Source organism: Mytilus trossulus, chromosome 14 (genome assembly GCF_036588685.1).
Source record: "Mytilus trossulus isolate FHL-02 chromosome 14, PNRI_Mtr1.1.1.hap1, whole genome shotgun sequence".
NCBI lineage: Eukaryota > Metazoa > Mollusca > Bivalvia > Mytilida > Mytilidae > Mytilus > Mytilus trossulus.
In genome coordinates this window covers 50,263,001-50,282,396 of record NC_086386.1, presented here as the reverse complement: position 1 = coordinate 50,282,396, position 19,396 = coordinate 50,263,001, and the positions used below count along the sequence as shown (strand labels likewise).

The window sequence follows — 19,396 nt, the reverse complement described above, 5'->3', positions numbered from 1 at the left end:
TTCTACACTTCATATCAGTAAGTTTTGTTTTAAATTATTATCTCGTCATCCGTAAATTTCAAGTTTTGCCTCTCCATTTAAGTAACATGACAAAAAATCCGCTTGTTACAAGTAAAAACTATAAATTAAGTTTGAAAGCTTATTCAATTTGCTTTACGATGAAAACAAGTTTTTGGTTGGCAAATTATTTTTTCTATTTGAAATAATATGAAATTCAACTATACCGGGTAAATTGCATAAGAGGAAAATACGTGCATTTGATGAAAAGTGATGCCGTATTTTATTTGCCTGGCTATATTGAAAAAGCGGAAACTGCATGTGCAGCATGGACGGATTCAAGAAATAATCTCGCGACCTTTGTCGCCCTCCTTTATCAATTTCAAACGCAAATGATTGCTTTGCCGTCGATTTTTTTCCCTCGCACCAAATTGAATAAATTTGATTTTAAAATTTTGCGCGTACACTGTAAAAATGGTAACTGAATACGAAACAGAAGCAAACAGTGTTGTATGAACGAAAGGCAGTTACGAAATTGAAGCGACGAAAGAGGGAAAAACAATAAAGTTCTTGTTGAATTTTTTTTAATTTATTGCGGAGGAGTGAATTGTAAACTATTGATATTCCGTGTGAAAGCATCATGGCGATCTGAACGTACATAGTACGTTTTTAATCCACAGAGTTATCCTACTTTATTTGGTCCCTTTCAACAAATCGTCCTGAAAAAGTGTCCCGGTCTTTAATACACCAACGTGTTTCAATGAAATCAGTGGAAGGAGGCAAATGGCTCTCGATGCGAAGTCGATTTTTTTTATTGTATGTTTTAAACTGATGTATCGGCTGACTATAATATGTTCGAATACCTCTTTATAAAGTTACTCCTGATTTACTCAAATGGACAAATGTCAGATATCCAAGCATACTTACCTGGTACAGGGAGCACCGTGATCAAAAAGGCGGTCTCCCCAGGTCGAGGCCTTTCCATTGCACTCCGGTTAGGCTGAAGCCTGCGATTGCCCCAAATGTGGGCAACTCGGGTACGCAATTTTTTAGTGTGGGGGACTGCGTTCGCGCTATCCCCTGTTAATATATCAAATGTAAAGAGAAGTTCCCAATAAATCCTAAAACTTGAAACTGTTGTTAAACTTTTTCTTTGGTACGCTGAGACTGTTCAGGAGTAGCGTAAATTGTGATCGCAAACCGGTTTTCCACTCTTTTGTTTCATATCATTGTATTTCATCAATTTGAGTATACGATATAAAGAAGCAAATTAATTTCTCAGTCACACAACTTGGTTTCTACACTTCATATCAGTAAGTTTTGTTTTAAAATTATTATCTCGTCATCCGTAAATTTCAAGTTTTGCCTCTCCATTTAAGTAACATGACAAAAAATCCGCTTGTTACAAGTAAAAACTATAAATTAAGTTTGAAAGCTTATTCAATTTGCTTTACGATGAAAACAAGTTTTTGGTTGGCAAATTATTTTTTCTATTTGAAATAATATGAAATTCAACTATACCGGGTAAATTGCATAAGAGGAAAATACGTGCATTTGATGAAAAGTGATGCCGTATTTTATTTGCCTGGCTATATTGAAAAAGCGGAAACTGCATGTGCAGCATGGACGGATTCAAGAAATAATCTCGCGACCTTTGTCGCCCTCCTTTATCAATTTCAAACGCAAATGATTGCTTTGCCGTCGATTTTTTTCCCTCGCACCAAATTGAATAAATTTGATTTTAAAATTTTGCGCGTACACTGTAAAAATGGTAACTGAATACGAAACAGAAGCAAACAGTGTTGTATGAACGAAAGGCAGTTACGAAATTGAAGCGACGAAAGAGGGAAAAACAATAAAGTTCTTGTTGAATTTTTTTTAATTTATTGCGGAGGAGTGAATTGTAAACTATTGATATTCCGTGTGAAAGCATCATGGCGATCTGAACGTACATAGTACGTTTTTAATCCACAGAGTTATCCTACTTTATTTGGTCCCTTTCAACAAATCGTCCTGAAAAAGTGTCCCGGTCTTTAATACACCAACGTGTTTCAATGAAATCAGTGGAAGGAGGCAAATGGCTCTCGATGCGAAGTCGATTTTTTTTATTGTATGTTTTAAACTGATGTATCGGCTGACTATAATATGTTCGAATACCTCTTTATAAAGTTACTCCTGATTTACTCAAATGGACAAATGTCAGATATCCAAGCATACTTACCTGGTACAGGGAGCACCGTGATCAAAAAGGCGGTCTCCCCAGGTCGAGGCCTTTCCATTGCACTCCGGTTAGGCTGAAGCCTGCGATTGCCCCAAATGTGGGCAACTCGGGTACGCAATTTTTTAGTGTGGGGGACTGCGTTCGCGCTATCCCCTGTTAATATATCAAATGTAAAGAGAAGTTCCCAATAAATCCTAAAACTTGAAACTGTTGTTAAACTTTTTCTTTGGTACGCTGAGACTGTTCAGGAGTAGCGTAAATTGTGATCGCAAACCGGTTTTCCACTCTTTTGTTTCATATCATTGTATTTCATCAATTTGAGTATACGATATAAAGAAGCAAATTAATTTCTCAGTCACACAACTTGGTTTCTACACTTCATATCAGTAAGTTTTGTTTTAAATTATTATCTCGTCATCCGTAAATTTCAAGTTTTGCCTCTCCATTTAAGTAACATGACAAAAAATCCGCTTGTTACAAGTAAAAACTATAAATTAAGTTTGAAAGCTTATTCAATTTGCTTTACGATGAAAACAAGTTTTTGGTTGGCAAATTATTTTTTCTATTTGAAATAATATGAAATTCAACTATACCGGGTAAATTGCATAAGAGGAAAATACGTGCATTTGATGAAAAGTGATGCCGTATTTTATTTGCCTGGCTATATTGAAAAAGCGGAAACTGCATGTGCAGCATGGACGGATTCAAGAAATAATCTCGCGACCTTTGTCGCCCTCCTTTATCAATTTCAAACGCAAATGATTGCTTTGCCGTCGATTTTTTTCCCTCGCACCAAATTGAATAAATTTGATTTTAAAATTTTGCGCGTACACTGTAAAAATGGTAACTGAATACGAAACAGAAGCAAACAGTGTTGTATGAACGAAAGGCAGTTACGAAATTGAAGCGACGAAAGAGGGAAAAACAATAAAGTTCTTGTTGAATTTTTTTAATTTATTGCGGAGGAGTGAATTGTAAACTATTGATATTCCGTGTGAAAGCATCATGGCGATCTGAACGTACATAGTACGTTTTTAATCCACAGAGTTATCCTACTTTATTTGGTCCCTTTCAACAAATCGTCCTGAAAAAGTGTCCCGGTCTTTAATACACCAACGTGTTTCAATGAAATCAGTGGAAGGAGGCAAATGGCTCTCGATGCGAAGTCGATTTTTTTTATTGTATGTTTTAAACTGATGTATCGGCTGACTATAATATGTTCGAATACCTCTTTATAAAGTTACTCCTGATTTACTCAAATGGACAAATGTCAGATATCCAAGCATACTTACCTGGTACAGGGAGCACCGTGATCAAAAAGGCGGTCTCCCCAGGTCGAGGCCTTTCCATTGCACTCCGGTTAGGCTGAAGCCTGCGATTGCCCCAAATGTGGGCAACTCGGGTACGCAATTTTTTAGTGTGGGGGACTGCGTTCGCGCTATCCCCTGTTAATATATCAAATGTAAAGAGAAGTTCCCAATAAATCCTAAAACTTGAAACTGTTGTTAAACTTTTTCTTTGGTACGCTGAGACTGTTCAGGAGTAGCGTAAATTGTGATCGCAAACCGGTTTTCCACTCTTTTGTTTCATATCATTGTATTTCATCAATTTGAGTATACGATATAAAGAAGCAAATTAATTTCTCAGTCACACAACTTGGTTTCTACACTTCATATCAGTAAGTTTTGTTTTAAATTATTATCTCGTCATCCGTAAATTTCAAGTTTTGCCTCTCCATTTAAGTAACATGACAAAAAATCCGCTTGTTACAAGTAAAAACTATAAATTAAGTTTGAAAGCTTATTCAATTTGCTTTACGATGAAAACAAGTTTTTGGTTGGCAAATTATTTTTTCTATTTGAAATAATATGAAATTCAACTATACCGGGTAAATTGCATAAGAGGAAAATACGTGCATTTGATGAAAAGTGATGCCGTATTTTATTTGCCTGGCTATATTGAAAAAGCGGAAACTGCATGTGCAGCATGGACGGATTCAAGAAATAATCTCGCGACCTTTGTCGCCCTCCTTTATCAATTTCAAACGCAAATGATTGCTTTGCCGTCGATTTTTTTCCCTCGCACCAAATTGAATAAATTTGATTTTAAAATTTTGCGCGTACACTGTAAAAATGGTAACTGAATACGAAACAGAAGCAAACAGTGTTGTATGAACGAAAGGCAGTTACGAAATTGAAGCGACGAAAGAGGGAAAAACAATAAAGTTCTTGTTGAATTTTTTTTAATTTATTGCGGAGGAGTGAATTGTAAACTATTGATATTCCGTGTGAAAGCATCATGGCGATCTGAACGTACATAGTACGTTTTTAATCCACAGAGTTATCCTACTTTATTTGGTCCCTTTCAACAAATCGTCCTGAAAAAGTGTCCCGGTCTTTAATACACCAACGTGTTTCAATGAAATCAGTGGAAGGAGGCAAATGGCTCTCGATGCGAAGTCGATTTTTTTTATTGTATGTTTTAAACTGATGTATCGGCTGACTATAATATGTTCGAATACCTCTTTATAAAGTTACTCCTGATTTACTCAAATGGACAAATGTCAGATATCCAAGCATACTTACCTGGTACAGGGAGCACCGTGATCAAAAAGGCGGTCTCCCCAGGTCGAGGCCTTTCCATTGCACTCCGGTTAGGCTGAAGCCTGCGATTGCCCCAAATGTGGGCAACTCGGGTACGCAATTTTTTAGTGTGGGGGACTGCGTTCGCGCTATCCCCTGTTAATATATCAAATGTAAAGAGAAGTTCCCAATAAATCCTAAAACTTGAAACTGTTGTTAAACTTTTTCTTTGGTACGCTGAGACTGTTCAGGAGTAGCGTAAATTGTGATCGCAAACCGGTTTTCCACTCTTTTGTTTCATATCATTGTATTTCATCAATTTGAGTATACGATATAAAGAAGCAAATTAATTTCTCAGTCACACAACTTGGTTTCTACACTTCATATCAGTAAGTTTTGTTTTAAATTATTATCTCGTCATCCGTAAATTTCAAGTTTTGCCTCTCCATTTAAGTAACATGACAAAAAATCCGCTTGTTACAAGTAAAAACTATAAATTAAGTTTGAAAGCTTATTCAATTTGCTTTACGATGAAAACAAGTTTTTGGTTGGCAAATTATTTTTTCTATTTGAAATAATATGAAATTCAACTATACCGGGTAAATTGCATAAGAGGAAAATACGTGCATTTGATGAAAAGTGATGCCGTATTTTATTTGCCTGGCTATATTGAAAAAGCGGAAACTGCATGTGCAGCATGGACGGATTCAAGAAATAATCTCGCGACCTTTGTCGCCCTCCTTTATCAATTTCAAACGCAAATGATTGCTTTGCCGTCGATTTTTTTCCCTCGCACCAAATTGAATAAATTTGATTTTAAAATTTTGCGCGTACACTGTAAAAATGGTAACTGAATACGAAACAGAAGCAAACAGTGTTGTATGAACGAAAGGCAGTTACGAAATTGAAGCGACGAAAGAGGGAAAAACAATAAAGTTCTTGTTGAATTTTTTTTAATTTATTGCGGAGGAGTGAATTGTAAACTATTGATATTCCGTGTGAAAGCATCATGGCGATCTGAACGTACATAGTACGTTTTTAATCCACAGAGTTATCCTACTTTATTTGGTCCCTTTCAACAAATCGTCCTGAAAAAGTGTCCCGGTCTTTAATACACCAACGTGTTTCAATGAAATCAGTGGAAGGAGGCAAATGGCTCTCGATGCGAAGTCGATTTTTTTTATTGTATGTTTTAAACTGATGTATCGGCTGACTATAATATGTTCGAATACCTCTTTATAAAGTTACTCCTGATTTACTCAAATGGACAAATGTCAGATATCCAAGCATACTTACCTGGTACAGGGAGCACCGTGATCAAAAAGGCGGTCTCCCCAGGTCGAGGCCTTTCCATTGCACTCCGGTTAGGCTGAAGCCTGCGATTGCCCCAAATGTGGGCAACTCGGGTACGCAATTTTTTAGTGTGGGGGACTGCGTTCGCGCTATCCCCTGTTAATATATCAAATGTAAAGAGAAGTTCCCAATAAATCCTAAAACTTGAAACTGTTGTTAAACTTTTTCTTTGGTACGCTGAGACTGTTCAGGAGTAGCGTAAATTGTGATCGCAAACCGGTTTTCCACTCTTTTGTTTCATATCATTGTATTTCATCAATTTGAGTATACGATATAAAGAAGCAAATTAATTTCTCAGTCACACAACTTGGTTTCTACACTTCATATCAGTAAGTTTTGTTTTAAATTATTATCTCGTCATCCGTAAATTTCAAGTTTTGCCTCTCCATTTAAGTAACATGACAAAAAATCCGCTTGTTACAAGTAAAAACTATAAATTAAGTTTGAAAGCTTATTCAATTTGCTTTACGATGAAAACAAGTTTTTGGTTGGCAAATTATTTTTTCTATTTGAAATAATATGAAATTCAACTATACCGGGTAAATTGCATAAGAGGAAAATACGTGCATTTGATGAAAAGTGATGCCGTATTTTATTTGCCTGGCTATATTGAAAAAGCGGAAACTGCATGTGCAGCATGGACGGATTCAAGAAATAATCTCGCGACCTTTGTCGCCCTCCTTTATCAATTTCAAACGCAAATGATTGCTTTGCCGTCGATTTTTTTCCCTCGCACCAAATTGAATAAATTTGATTTTAAAATTTTGCGCGTACACTGTAAAAATGGTAACTGAATACGAAACAGAAGCAAACAGTGTTGTATGAACGAAAGGCAGTTACGAAATTGAAGCGACGAAAGAGGGAAAAACAATAAAGTTCTTGTTGAATTTTTTTTAATTTATTGCGGAGGAGTGAATTGTAAACTATTGATATTCCGTGTGAAAGCATCATGGCGATCTGAACGTACATAGTACGTTTTTAATCCACAGAGTTATCCTACTTTATTTGGTCCCTTTCAACAAATCGTCCTGAAAAAGTGTCCCGGTCTTTAATACACCAACGTGTTTCAATGAAATCAGTGGAAGGAGGCAAATGGCTCTCGATGCGAAGTCGATTTTTTTTATTGTATGTTTTAAACTGATGTATCGGCTGACTATAATATGTTCGAATACCTCTTTATAAAGTTACTCCTGATTTACTCAAATGGACAAATGTCAGATATCCAAGCATACTTACCTGGTACAGGGAGCACCGTGATCAAAAAGGCGGTCTCCCCAGGTCGAGGCCTTTCCATTGCACTCCGGTTAGGCTGAAGCCTGCGATTGCCCCAAATGTGGGCAACTCGGGTACGCAATTTTTTAGTGTGGGGGACTGCGTTCGCGCTATCCCCTGTTAATATATCAAATGTAAAGAGAAGTTCCCAATAAATCCTAAAACTTGAAACTGTTGTTAAACTTTTTCTTTGGTACGCTGAGACTGTTCAGGAGTAGCGTAAATTGTGATCGCAAACCGGTTTTCCACTCTTTTGTTTCATATCATTGTATTTCATCAATTTGAGTATACGATATAAAGAAGCAAATTAATTTCTCAGTCACACAACTTGGTTTCTACACTTCATATCAGTAAGTTTTGTTTTAAATTATTATCTCGTCATCCGTAAATTTCAAGTTTTGCCTCTCCATTTAAGTAACATGACAAAAAATCCGCTTGTTACAAGTAAAAACTATAAATTAAGTTTGAAAGCTTATTCAATTTGCTTTACGATGAAAACAAGTTTTTGGTTGGCAAATTATTTTTTCTATTTGAAATAATATGAAATTCAACTATACCGGGTAAATTGCATAAGAGGAAAATACGTGCATTTGATGAAAAGTGATGCCGTATTTTATTTGCCTGGCTATATTGAAAAAGCGGAAACTGCATGTGCAGCATGGACGGATTCAAGAAATAATCTCGCGACCTTTGTCGCCCTCCTTTATCAATTTCAAACGCAAATGATTGCTTTGCCGTCGATTTTTTTCCCTCGCACCAAATTGAATAAATTTGATTTTAAAATTTTGCGCGTACACTGTAAAAATGGTAACTGAATACGAAACAGAAGCAAACAGTGTTGTATGAACGAAAGGCAGTTACGAAATTGAAGCGACGAAAGAGGGAAAAACAATAAAGTTCTTGTTGAATTTTTTTTAATTTATTGCGGAGGAGTGAATTGTAAACTATTGATATTCCGTGTGAAAGCATCATGGCGATCTGAACGTACATAGTACGTTTTTAATCCACAGAGTTATCCTACTTTATTTGGTCCCTTTCAACAAATCGTCCTGAAAAAGTGTCCCGGTCTTTAATACACCAACGTGTTTCAATGAAATCAGTGGAAGGAGGCAAATGGCTCTCGATGCGAAGTCGATTTTTTTTATTGTATGTTTTAAACTGATGTATCGGCTGACTATAATATGTTCGAATACCTCTTTATAAAGTTACTCCTGATTTACTCAAATGGACAAATGTCAGATATCCAAGCATACTTACCTGGTACAGGGAGCACCGTGATCAAAAAGGCGGTCTCCCCAGGTCGAGGCCTTTCCATTGCACTCCGGTTAGGCTGAAGCCTGCGATTGCCCCAAATGTGGGCAACTCGGGTACGCAATTTTTTAGTGTGGGGGACTGCGTTCGCGCTATCCCCTGTTAATATATCAAATGTAAAGAGAAGTTCCCAATAAATCCTAAAACTTGAAACTGTTGTTAAACTTTTTCTTTGGTACGCTGAGACTGTTCAGGAGTAGCGTAAATTGTGATCGCAAACCGGTTTTCCACTCTTTTGTTTCATATCATTGTATTTCATCAATTTGAGTATACGATATAAAGAAGCAAATTAATTTCTCAGTCACACAACTTGGTTTCTACACTTCATATCAGTAAGTTTTGTTTTAAATTATTATCTCGTCATCCGTAAATTTCAAGTTTTGCCTCTCCATTTAAGTAACATGACAAAAAATCCGCTTGTTACAAGTAAAAACTATAAATTAAGTTTGAAAGCTTATTCAATTTGCTTTACGATGAAAACAAGTTTTTGGTTGGCAAATTATTTTTTCTATTTGAAATAATATGAAATTCAACTATACCGGGTAAATTGCATAAGAGGAAAATACGTGCATTTGATGAAAAGTGATGCCGTATTTTATTTGCCTGGCTATATTGAAAAAGCGGAAACTGCATGTGCAGCATGGACGGATTCAAGAAATAATCTCGCGACCTTTGTCGCCCTCCTTTATCAATTTCAAACGCAAATGATTGCTTTGCCGTCGATTTTTTTCCCTCGCACCAAATTGAATAAATTTGATTTTAAAATTTTGCGCGTACACTGTAAAAATGGTAACTGAATACGAAACAGAAGCAAACAGTGTTGTATGAACGAAAGGCAGTTACGAAATTGAAGCGACGAAAGAGGGAAAAACAATAAAGTTCTTGTTGAATTTTTTTTAATTTATTGCGGAGGAGTGAATTGTAAACTATTGATATTCCGTGTGAAAGCATCATGGCGATCTGAACGTACATAGTACGTTTTTAATCCACAGAGTTATCCTACTTTATTTGGTCCCTTTCAACAAATCGTCCTGAAAAAGTGTCCCGGTCTTTAATACACCAACGTGTTTCAATGAAATCAGTGGAAGGAGGCAAATGGCTCTCGATGCGAAGTCGATTTTTTTTATTGTATGTTTTAAACTGATGTATCGGCTGACTATAATATGTTCGAATACCTCTTTATAAAGTTACTCCTGATTTACTCAAATGGACAAATGTCAGATATCCAAGCATACTTACCTGGTACAGGGAGCACCGTGATCAAAAAGGCGGTCTCCCCAGGTCGAGGCCTTTCCATTGCACTCCGGTTAGGCTGAAGCCTGCGATTGCCCCAAATGTGGGCAACTCGGGTACGCAATTTTTTAGTGTGGGGGACTGCGTTCGCGCTATCCCCTGTTAATATATCAAATGTAAAGAGAAGTTCCCAATAAATCCTAAAACTTGAAACTGTTGTTAAACTTTTTCTTTGGTACGCTGAGACTGTTCAGGAGTAGCGTAAATTGTGATCGCAAACCGGTTTTCCACTCTTTTGTTTCATATCATTGTATTTCATCAATTTGAGTATACGATATAAAGAAGCAAATTAATTTCTCAGTCACACAACTTGGTTTCTACACTTCATATCAGTAAGTTTTGTTTTAAATTATTATCTCGTCATCCGTAAATTTCAAGTTTTGCCTCTCCATTTAAGTAACATGACAAAAAATCCGCTTGTTACAAGTAAAAACTATAAATTAAGTTTGAAAGCTTATTCAATTTGCTTTACGATGAAAACAAGTTTTTGGTTGGCAAATTATTTTTTCTATTTGAAATAATATGAAATTCAACTATACCGGGTAAATTGCATAAGAGGAAAATACGTGCATTTGATGAAAAGTGATGCCGTATTTTATTTGCCTGGCTATATTGAAAAAGCGGAAACTGCATGTGCAGCATGGACGGATTCAAGAAATAATCTCGCGACCTTTGTCGCCCTCCTTTATCAATTTCAAACGCAAATGATTGCTTTGCCGTCGATTTTTTTCCCTCGCACCAAATTGAATAAATTTGATTTTAAAATTTTGCGCGTACACTGTAAAAATGGTAACTGAATACGAAACAGAAGCAAACAGTGTTGTATGAACGAAAGGCAGTTACGAAATTGAAGCGACGAAAGAGGGAAAAACAATAAAGTTCTTGTTGAATTTTTTTTAATTTATTGCGGAGGAGTGAATTGTAAACTATTGATATTCCGTGTGAAAGCATCATGGCGATCTGAACGTACATAGTACGTTTTTAATCCACAGAGTTATCCTACTTTATTTGGTCCCTTTCAACAAATCGTCCTGAAAAAGTGTCCCGGTCTTTAATACACCAACGTGTTTCAATGAAATCAGTGGAAGGAGGCAAATGGCTCTCGATGCGAAGTCGATTTTTTTTATTGTATGTTTTAAACTGATGTATCGGCTGACTATAATATGTTCGAATACCTCTTTATAAAGTTACTCCTGATTTACTCAAATGGACAAATGTCAGATATCCAAGCATACTTACCTGGTACAGGGAGCACCGTGATCAAAAAGGCGGTCTCCCCAGGTCGAGGCCTTTCCATTGCACTCCGGTTAGGCTGAAGCCTGCGATTGCCCCAAATGTGGGCAACTCGGGTACGCAATTTTTTAGTGTGGGGGACTGCGTTCGCGCTATCCCCTGTTAATATATCAAATGTAAAGAGAAGTTCCCAATAAATCCTAAAACTTGAAACTGTTGTTAAACTTTTTCTTTGGTACGCTGAGACTGTTCAGGAGTAGCGTAAATTGTGATCGCAAACCGGTTTTCCACTCTTTTGTTTCATATCATTGTATTTCATCAATTTGAGTATACGATATAAAGAAGCAAATTAATTTCTCAGTCACACAACTTGGTTTCTACACTTCATATCAGTAAGTTTTGTTTTAAATTATTATCTCGTCATCCGTAAATTTCAAGTTTTGCCTCTCCATTTAAGTAACATGACAAAAAATCCGCTTGTTACAAGTAAAAACTATAAATTAAGTTTGAAAGCTTATTCAATTTGCTTTACGATGAAAACAAGTTTTTGGTTGGCAAATTATTTTTTCTATTTGAAATAATATGAAATTCAACTATACCGGGTAAATTGCATAAGAGGAAAATACGTGCATTTGATGAAAAGTGATGCCGTATTTTATTTGCCTGGCTATATTGAAAAAGCGGAAACTGCATGTGCAGCATGGACGGATTCAAGAAATAATCTCGCGACCTTTGTCGCCCTCCTTTATCAATTTCAAACGCAAATGATTGCTTTGCCGTCGATTTTTTTCCCTCGCACCAAATTGAATAAATTTGATTTTAAAATTTTGCGCGTACACTGTAAAAATGGTAACTGAATACGAAACAGAAGCAAACAGTGTTGTATGAACGAAAGGCAGTTACGAAATTGAAGCGACGAAAGAGGGAAAAACAATAAAGTTCTTGTTGAATTTTTTTTAATTTATTGCGGAGGAGTGAATTGTAAACTATTGATATTCCGTGTGAAAGCATCATGGCGATCTGAACGTACATAGTACGTTTTTAATCCACAGAGTTATCCTACTTTATTTGGTCCCTTTCAACAAATCGTCCTGAAAAAGTGTCCCGGTCTTTAATACACCAACGTGTTTCAATGAAATCAGTGGAAGGAGGCAAATGGCTCTCGATGCGAAGTCGATTTTTTTTATTGTATGTTTTAAACTGATGTATCGGCTGACTATAATATGTTCGAATACCTCTTTATAAAGTTACTCCTGATTTACTCAAATGGACAAATGTCAGATATCCAAGCATACTTACCTGGTACAGGGAGCACCGTGATCAAAAAGGCGGTCTCCCCAGGTCGAGGCCTTTCCATTGCACTCCGGTTAGGCTGAAGCCTGCGATTGCCCCAAATGTGGGCAACTCGGGTACGCAATTTTTTAGTGTGGGGGACTGCGTTCGCGCTATCCCCTGTTAATATATCAAATGTAAAGAGAAGTTCCCAATAAATCCTAAAACTTGAAACTGTTGTTAAACTTTTTCTTTGGTACGCTGAGACTGTTCAGGAGTAGCGTAAATTGTGATCGCAAACCGGTTTTCCACTCTTTTGTTTCATATCATTGTATTTCATCAATTTGAGTATACGATATAAAGAAGCAAATTAATTTCTCAGTCACACAACTTGGTTTCTACACTTCATATCAGTAAGTTTTGTTTTAAATTATTATCTCGTCATCCGTAAATTTCAAGTTTTGCCTCTCCATTTAAGTAACATGACAAAAAATCCGCTTGTTACAAGTAAAAACTATAAATTAAGTTTGAAAGCTTATTCAATTTGCTTTACGATGAAAACAAGTTTTTGGTTGGCAAATTATTTTTTCTATTTGAAATAATATGAAATTCAACTATACCGGGTAAATTGCATAAGAGGAAAATACGTGCATTTGATGAAAAGTGATGCCGTATTTTATTTGCCTGGCTATATTGAAAAAGCGGAAACTGCATGTGCAGCATGGACGGATTCAAGAAATAATCTCGCGACCTTTGTCGCCCTCCTTTATCAATTTCAAACGCAAATGATTGCTTTGCCGTCGATTTTTTTCCCTCGCACCAAATTGAATAAATTTGATTTTAAAATTTTGCGCGTACACTGTAAAAATGGTAACTGAATACGAAACAGAAGCAAACAGTGTTGTATGAACGAAAGGCAGTTACGAAATTGAAGCGACGAAAGAGGGAAAAACAATAAAGTTCTTGTTGAATTTTTTTTAATTTATTGCGGAGGAGTGAATTGTAAACTATTGATATTCCGTGTGAAAGCATCATGGCGATCTGAACGTACATAGTACGTTTTTAATCCACAGAGTTATCCTACTTTATTTGGTCCCTTTCAACAAATCGTCCTGAAAAAGTGTCCCGGTCTTTAATACACCAACGTGTTTCAATGAAATCAGTGGAAGGAGGCAAATGGCTCTCGATGCGAAGTCGATTTTTTTTATTGTATGTTTTAAACTGATGTATCGGCTGACTATAATATGTTCGAATACCTCTTTATAAAGTTACTCCTGATTTACTCAAATGGACAAATGTCAGATAGCCAGTCAAGGTCGTTAAAAACTTCCATTTGTTGTCCAAGCATACTTACCTGGTACAGGGAGCACCGTGATCAAAAAGGCGGTCTCCCCAGGTCGAGGCCTTTCCATTGCACTCCGGTTAGGCTGAAGCCTGCGATTGCCCCAAATGTGGGCAACTCGGGTACGCAATTTTTTAGTGTGGGGGACTGCGTTCGCGCTATCCCCTGTTAATATATCAAATGTAAAGAGAAGTTCCCAATAAATCCTAAAACTTGAAACTGTTGTTAAACTTTTTCTTTGGTACGCTGAGACTGTTCAGGAGTAGCGTAAATTGTGATCGCAAACCGGTTTTCCACTCTTTTGTTTCATATCATTGTATTTCATCAATTTGAGTATACGATATAAAGAAGCAAATTAATTTCTCAGTCACACAACTTGGTTTCTACACTTCATATCAGTAAGTTTTGTTTTAAATTATTATCTCGTCATCCGTAAATTTCAAGTTTTGCCTCTCCATTTAAGTAACATGACAAAAAATCCGCTTGTTACAAGTAAAAACTATAAATTAAGTTTGAAAGCTTATTCAATTTGCTTTACGATGAAAACAAGTTTTTGGTTGGCAAATTATTTTTTCTATTTGAAATAATATGAAATTCAACTATACCGGGTAAATTGCATAAGAGGAAAATACGTGCATTTGATGAAAAGTGATGCCGTATTTTATTTGCCTGGCTATATTGAAAAAGCGGAAACTGCATGTGCAGCATGGACGGATTCAAGAAATAATCTCGCGACCTTTGTCGCCCTCCTTTATCAATTTCAAACGCAAATGATTGCTTTGCCGTCGATTTTTTTCCCTCGCACCAAATTGAATAAATTTGATTTTAAAATTTTGCGCGTACACTGTAAAAATGGTAACTGAATACGAAACAGAAGCAAACAGTGTTGTATGAACGAAAGGCAGTTACGAAATTGAAGCGACGAAAGAGGGAAAAACAATAAAGTTCTTGTTGAATTTTTTTTAATTTATTGCGGAGGAGTGAATTGTAAACTATTGATATTCCGTGTGAAAGCATCATGGCGATCTGAACGTACATAGTACGTTTTTAATCCACAGAGTTATCCTACTTTATTTGGTCCCTTTCAACAAATCGTCCTGAAAAAGTGTCCCGGTCTTTAATACACCAACGTGTTTCAATGAAATCAGTGGAAGGAGGCAAATGGCTCTCGATGCGAAGTCGATTTTTTTTATTGTATGTTTTAAACTGATGTATCGGCTGACTATAATATGTTCGAATACCTCTTTATAAAGTTACTCCTGATTTACTCAAATGGACAAATGTCAGATATCCAAGCATACTTACCTGGTACAGGGAGCACCGTGATCAAAAAGGCGGTCTCCCCAGGTCGAGGCCTTTCCATTGCACTCCGGTTAGGCTGAAGCCTGCGATTGCCCCAAATGTGGGCAACTCGGGTACGCAATTTTTTAGTGTGGGGGACTGCGTTCGCGCTATCCCCTGTTAATATATCAAATGTAAAGAGAAGTTCCCAATAAATCCTAAAACTTGAAACTGTTGTTAAACTTTTTCTTTGGTACGCTGAGACTGTTCAGGAGTAGCGTAAATTGTGATCGCAAACCGGTTTTCCACTCTTTTGTTTCATATCATTGTATTTCATCAATTTGAGTATACGATATAAAGAAGCAAATTAATTTCTCAGTCACACAACTTGGTTTCTACACTTCATATCAGTAAGTTTTGTTTTAAATTATTATCTCGTCATCCGTAAATTTCAAGTTTTGCCTCTCCATTTAAGTAACATGACAAAAAATCCGCTTGTTACAAGTAAAAACTATAAATTAAGTTTGAAAGCTTATTCAATTTGCTTTACGATGAAAACAAGTTTTTGGTTGGCAAATTATTTTTTCTATTTGAAATAATATGAAATTCAACTATACCGGGTAAATTGCATAAGAGGAAAATACGTGCATTTGATGAAAAGTGATGCCGTATTTTATTTGCCTGGCTATATTGAAAAAGCGGAAACTGCATGTGCAGCATGGACGGATTCAAGAAATAATCTCGCGACCTTTGTCGCCCTCCTTTATCAATTTCAAACGCAAATGATTGCTTTGCCGTCGATTTTTTTCCCTCGCACCAAATTGAATAAATTTGATTTTAAAATTTTGCGCGTACACTGTAAAAATGGTAACTGAATACGAAACAGAAGCAAACAGTGTTGTATGAACGAAAGGCAGTTACGAAATTGAAGCGACGAAAGAGGGAAAAACAATAAAGTTCTTGTTGAATTTTTTTTAATTTATTGCGGAGGAGTGAATTGTAAACTATTGATATTCCGTGTGAAAGCATCATGGCGATCTGAACGTACATAGTACGTTTTTAATCCACAGAGTTATCCTACTTTATTTGGTCCCTTTCAACAAATCGTCCTGAAAAAGTGTCCCGGTCTTTAATACACCAACGTGTTTCAATGAAATCAGTGGAAGGAGGCAAATGGCTCTCGATGCGAAGTCGATTTTTTTTATTGTATGTTTTAAACTGATGTATCGGCTGACTATAATATGTTCGAATACCTCTTTATAAAGTTACTCCTGATTTACTCAAATGGACAAATGTCAGATATCCAAGCATACTTACCTGGTACAGGGAGCACCGTGATCAAAAAGGCGGTCTCCCCAGGTCGAGGCCTTTCCATTGCACTCCGGTTAGGCTGAAGCCTGCGATTGCCCCAAATGTGGGCAACTCGGGTACGCAATTTTTTAGTGTGGGGGACTGCGTTCGCGCTATCCCCTGTTAATATATCAAATGTAAAGAGAAGTTCCCAATAAATCCTAAAACTTGAAACTGTTGTTAAACTTTTTCTTTGGTACGCTGAGACTGTTCAGGAGTAGCGTAAATTGTGATCGCAAACCGGTTTTCCACTCTTTTGTTTCATATCATTGTATTTCATCAATTTGAGTATACGATATAAAGAAGCAAATTAATTTCTCAGTCACACAACTTGGTTTCTACACTTCATATCAGTAAGTTTTGTTTTAAATTATTATCTCGTCATCCGTAAATTTCAAGTTTTGCCTCTCCATTTAAGTAACATGACAAAAAATCCGCTTGTTACAAGTAAAAACTATAAATTAAGTTTGAAAGCTTATTCAATTTGCTTTACGATGAAAACAAGTTTTTGGTTGGCAAATTATTTTTTCTATTTGAAATAATATGAAATTCAACTATACCGGGTAAATTGCATAAGAGGAAAATACGTGCATTTGATGAAAAGTGATGCCGTATTTTATTTGCCTGGCTATATTGAAAAAGCGGAAACTGCATGTGCAGCATGGACGGATTCAAGAAATAATCTCGCGACCTTTGTCGCCCTCCTTTATCAATTTCAAACGCAAATGATTGCTTTGCCGTCGATTTTTTTCCCTCGCACCAAATTGAATAAATTTGATTTTAAAATTTTGCGCGTACACTGTAAAAATGGTAACTGAATACGAAACAGAAGCAAACAGTGTTGTATGAACGAAAGGCAGTTACGAAATTGAAGCGACGAAAGAGGGAAAAACAATAAAGTTCTTGTTGAATTTTTTTTAATTTATTGCGGAGGAGTGAATTGTAAACTATTGATATTCCGTGTGAAAGCATCATGGCGATCTGAACGTACATAGTACGTTTTTAATCCACAGAGTTATCCTACTTTATTTGGTCCCTTTCAACAAATCGTCCTGAAAAAGTGTCCCGGTCTTTAATACACCAACGTGTTTCAATGAAATCAGTGGAAGGAGGCAAATGGCTCTCGATGCGAAGTCGATTTTTTTTATTGTATGTTTTAAACTGATGTATCGGCTGACTATAATATGTTCGAATACCTCTTTATAAAGTTACTCCTGATTTACTCAAATGGACAAATGTCAGATATCCAAGCATACTTACCTGGTACAGGGAGCACCGTGATCAAAAAGGCGGTCTCCCCAGGTCGAGGCCTTTCCATTGCACTCCGGTTAGGCTGAAGCCTGCGATTGCCCCAAATGTGGGCAACTCGGGTACGCAATTTTTTAGTGTGGGGGACTGCGTTCGCGCTATCCCCTGTTAATATATCAAATGTAAAGAGAAGTTCCCAATAAATCCTAAAACTTGAAACTGTTGTTAAACTTTTTCTTTGGTACGCTGAGACTGTTCAGGAGTAGCGTAAATTGTGATCGCAAACCGGTTTTCCACTCTTTTGTTTCATATCATTGTATTTCATCAATTTGAGTATACGATATAAAGAAGCAAATTAATTTCTCAGTCACACAACTTGGTTTCTACACTTCATATCAGTAAGTTTTGTTTTAAATTATTATCTCGTCATCCGTAAATTTCAAGTTTTGCCTCTCCATTTAAGTAACATGACAAAAAATCCGCTTGTTACAAGTAAAAACTATAAATTAAGTTTGAAAGCTTATTCAATTTGCTTTACGATGAAAACAAGTTTTTGGTTGGCAAATTATTTTTTCTATTTGAAATAATATGAAATTCAACTATACCGGGTAAATTGCATAAGAGGAAAATACGTGCATTTGATGAAAAGTGATGCCGTATTTTATTTGCCTGGCTATATTGAAAAAGCGGAAACTGCATGTGCAGCATGGACGGATTCAAGAAATAATCTCGCGACCTTTGTCGCCCTCCTTTATCAATTTCAAACGCAAATGATTGCTTTGCCGTCGATTTTTTTCCCTCGCACCAAATTGAATAAATTTGATTTTAAAATTTTGCGCGTACACTGTAAAAATGGTAACTGAATACGAAACAGAAGCAAACAGTGTTGTATGAACGAAAGGCAGTTACGAAATTGAAGCGACGAAAGAGGGAAAAACAATAAAGTTCTTGTTGAATTTTTTTTAATTTATTGCGGAGGAGTGAATTGTAAACTATTGATATTCCGTGTGAAAGCATCATGGCGATCTGAACGTACATAGTACGTTTTTAATCCACAGAGTTATCCTACTTTATTTGGTCCCTTTCAACAAATCGTCCTGAAAAAGTGTCCCGGTCTTTAATACACCAACGTGTTTCAATGAAATCAGTGGAAGGAGGCAAATGGCTCTCGATGCGAAGTCGATTTTTTTTATTGTATGTTTTAAACTGATGTATCGGCTGACTATAATATGTTCGAATACCTCTTTATAAAGTTACTCCTGATTTACTCAAATGGACAAATGTCAGATATCCAAGCATACTTACCTGGTACAGGGAGCACCGTGATCAAAAAGGCGGTCTCCCCAGGTCGAGGCCTTTCCATTGCACTCCGGTTAGGCTGAAGCCTGCGATTGCCCCAAATGTGGGCAACTCGGGTACGCAATTTTTTAGTGTGGGGGACTGCGTTCGCGCTATCCCCTGTTAATATATCAAATGTAAAGAGAAGTTCCCAATAAATCCTAAAACTTGAAACTGTTGTTAAACTTTTTCTTTGGTACGCTGAGACTGTTCAGGAGTAGCGTAAATTGTGATCGCAAACCGGTTTTCCACTCTTTTGTTTCATATCATTGTATTTCATCAATTTGAGTATACGATATAAAG

The 19,396-nt window shown here is 36.5% G+C and overlaps 15 non-coding genes across 15 annotated transcripts; all 15 read left to right on the top strand.

The window, feature by feature from the left end:
• The first annotated feature begins 916 nt into the window (after window positions 1–916).
• Window positions 917–1,080, top strand: LOC134698279 (U1 spliceosomal RNA). The gene has a single exon (XR_010103245.1). It is a non-coding gene; the product is annotated as a U1 spliceosomal RNA (small nuclear RNA).
• Window positions 1,081–2,210: 1,130 nt separating this feature from the next.
• Window positions 2,211–2,374, top strand: LOC134698277 (U1 spliceosomal RNA). The gene has a single exon (XR_010103244.1). It is a non-coding gene; the product is annotated as a U1 spliceosomal RNA (small nuclear RNA).
• Window positions 2,375–3,502: 1,128 nt separating this feature from the next.
• LOC134698275 (U1 spliceosomal RNA) lies at window positions 3,503–3,666 on the top strand. The gene has a single exon (XR_010103242.1). It is a non-coding gene; the product is annotated as a U1 spliceosomal RNA (small nuclear RNA).
• Window positions 3,667–4,795: 1,129 nt separating this feature from the next.
• On the top strand, window positions 4,796–4,959 carry LOC134698274 (U1 spliceosomal RNA). The gene has a single exon (XR_010103241.1). It is a non-coding gene; the product is annotated as a U1 spliceosomal RNA (small nuclear RNA).
• A 1,129-nt stretch (window positions 4,960–6,088) lies between these two features.
• On the top strand, window positions 6,089–6,252 carry LOC134698273 (U1 spliceosomal RNA). Its single transcript, XR_010103240.1, has one exon. It is a non-coding gene; the product is annotated as a U1 spliceosomal RNA (small nuclear RNA).
• A 1,129-nt stretch (window positions 6,253–7,381) lies between these two features.
• LOC134698272 (U1 spliceosomal RNA) lies at window positions 7,382–7,545 on the top strand. The gene has a single exon (XR_010103239.1). It is a non-coding gene; the product is annotated as a U1 spliceosomal RNA (small nuclear RNA).
• A 1,129-nt stretch (window positions 7,546–8,674) lies between these two features.
• LOC134698271 (U1 spliceosomal RNA) lies at window positions 8,675–8,838 on the top strand. Its single transcript, XR_010103238.1, has one exon. It is a non-coding gene; the product is annotated as a U1 spliceosomal RNA (small nuclear RNA).
• A 1,129-nt stretch (window positions 8,839–9,967) lies between these two features.
• On the top strand, window positions 9,968–10,131 carry LOC134698269 (U1 spliceosomal RNA). Its single transcript, XR_010103236.1, has one exon. It is a non-coding gene; the product is annotated as a U1 spliceosomal RNA (small nuclear RNA).
• Window positions 10,132–11,260: 1,129 nt separating this feature from the next.
• On the top strand, window positions 11,261–11,424 carry LOC134698268 (U1 spliceosomal RNA). Its single transcript, XR_010103235.1, has one exon. It is a non-coding gene; the product is annotated as a U1 spliceosomal RNA (small nuclear RNA).
• Window positions 11,425–12,553: 1,129 nt separating this feature from the next.
• Window positions 12,554–12,717, top strand: LOC134698267 (U1 spliceosomal RNA). The gene has a single exon (XR_010103234.1). It is a non-coding gene; the product is annotated as a U1 spliceosomal RNA (small nuclear RNA).
• A 1,163-nt stretch (window positions 12,718–13,880) lies between these two features.
• LOC134698266 (U1 spliceosomal RNA) lies at window positions 13,881–14,044 on the top strand. The gene has a single exon (XR_010103233.1). It is a non-coding gene; the product is annotated as a U1 spliceosomal RNA (small nuclear RNA).
• Window positions 14,045–15,173: 1,129 nt separating this feature from the next.
• On the top strand, window positions 15,174–15,337 carry LOC134698265 (U1 spliceosomal RNA). The gene has a single exon (XR_010103232.1). It is a non-coding gene; the product is annotated as a U1 spliceosomal RNA (small nuclear RNA).
• Window positions 15,338–16,466: 1,129 nt separating this feature from the next.
• Window positions 16,467–16,630, top strand: LOC134698263 (U1 spliceosomal RNA). Its single transcript, XR_010103230.1, has one exon. It is a non-coding gene; the product is annotated as a U1 spliceosomal RNA (small nuclear RNA).
• Window positions 16,631–17,759: 1,129 nt separating this feature from the next.
• LOC134698262 (U1 spliceosomal RNA) lies at window positions 17,760–17,923 on the top strand. Its single transcript, XR_010103229.1, has one exon. It is a non-coding gene; the product is annotated as a U1 spliceosomal RNA (small nuclear RNA).
• Window positions 17,924–19,052: 1,129 nt separating this feature from the next.
• Window positions 19,053–19,216, top strand: LOC134698261 (U1 spliceosomal RNA). Its single transcript, XR_010103228.1, has one exon. It is a non-coding gene; the product is annotated as a U1 spliceosomal RNA (small nuclear RNA).
• Window positions 19,217–19,396: the final 180 nt, after the last annotated feature.